Below are 723 nucleotides of genomic sequence, written 5' to 3' on the forward strand. Positions count from 1 at the left end.
GGGTACAATTCCCTTCCATAATGCAACCTCTCCTTCAAATTAAACAGCCTGTTTTTCTTAAGTAAATCAACCCCATAGTGATCACCTGCAGGGTAAAGAATTTATTCACAAAATAAGCTTTAAGCTTGCAAATGGCACTGCAGATACCACTGTGGTCTGAAGATTCTGTTTCGTGTTGTAATTGTGAAATACAATAACAGTGATAATCTTAATAATAATAATAATAATAATTTAATGAATTATATATAATTTCTATTTTTTTATCAGGCCAAAAATTATTGAAAAATCATAGTTGTTCCTCTCCACGGAAATCTTCAGTAAAAGGCAAAAGATTTAGTCGATCTGAAGAGAAACCAGATATTAATATTATTATTTTATTTGCAGAAAAGTGTAAATAAATATATACACTTTTCTTCAAATAAAATAATAATTATCATAGCATTAAAAAAAAAATGTAATTGCGGTAAGCGACATTTTCCAGCTGGCCTCTTTTTTTTTTTAAGAACAAAAACAGCATGGGGACCACTGAGGACCACCTCAAAATACATAACATACCTGAAGGGAACCCTTCAAAATACATACCTGACCTTAAGGTTCTGGTATGTATTTTGCGGCTCCCCAAGCCATTTTTACAAAAAAAATGTCAGCAGGAAAATATCAATTACAACAATTTGAGTGACTTTTTTACCCCGCATTTCCCTTTCCTATCCTAAAGTAGAAAAT

At 31.5% G+C, this 723-nt stretch overlaps 1 non-coding gene across 1 annotated transcript; it reads right to left on the reverse strand.

Moving 5' to 3' along the window:
- Window positions 1-249: 249 nt before the first annotated feature.
- Window positions 250-362, reverse strand: LOC141135723 (U5 spliceosomal RNA). Its single transcript, XR_012243583.1, has one exon. It is a non-coding gene; the product is annotated as a U5 spliceosomal RNA (small nuclear RNA).
- Between the last annotated feature and the right edge of the window lie 361 nt (window positions 363-723).

This window comes from Aquarana catesbeiana, linkage group LG03, assembly GCF_042186555.1.
Source record: "Aquarana catesbeiana isolate 2022-GZ linkage group LG03, ASM4218655v1, whole genome shotgun sequence".
In the NCBI taxonomy this organism is placed as follows: domain Eukaryota; kingdom Metazoa; phylum Chordata; class Amphibia; order Anura; family Ranidae; genus Aquarana; species Aquarana catesbeiana.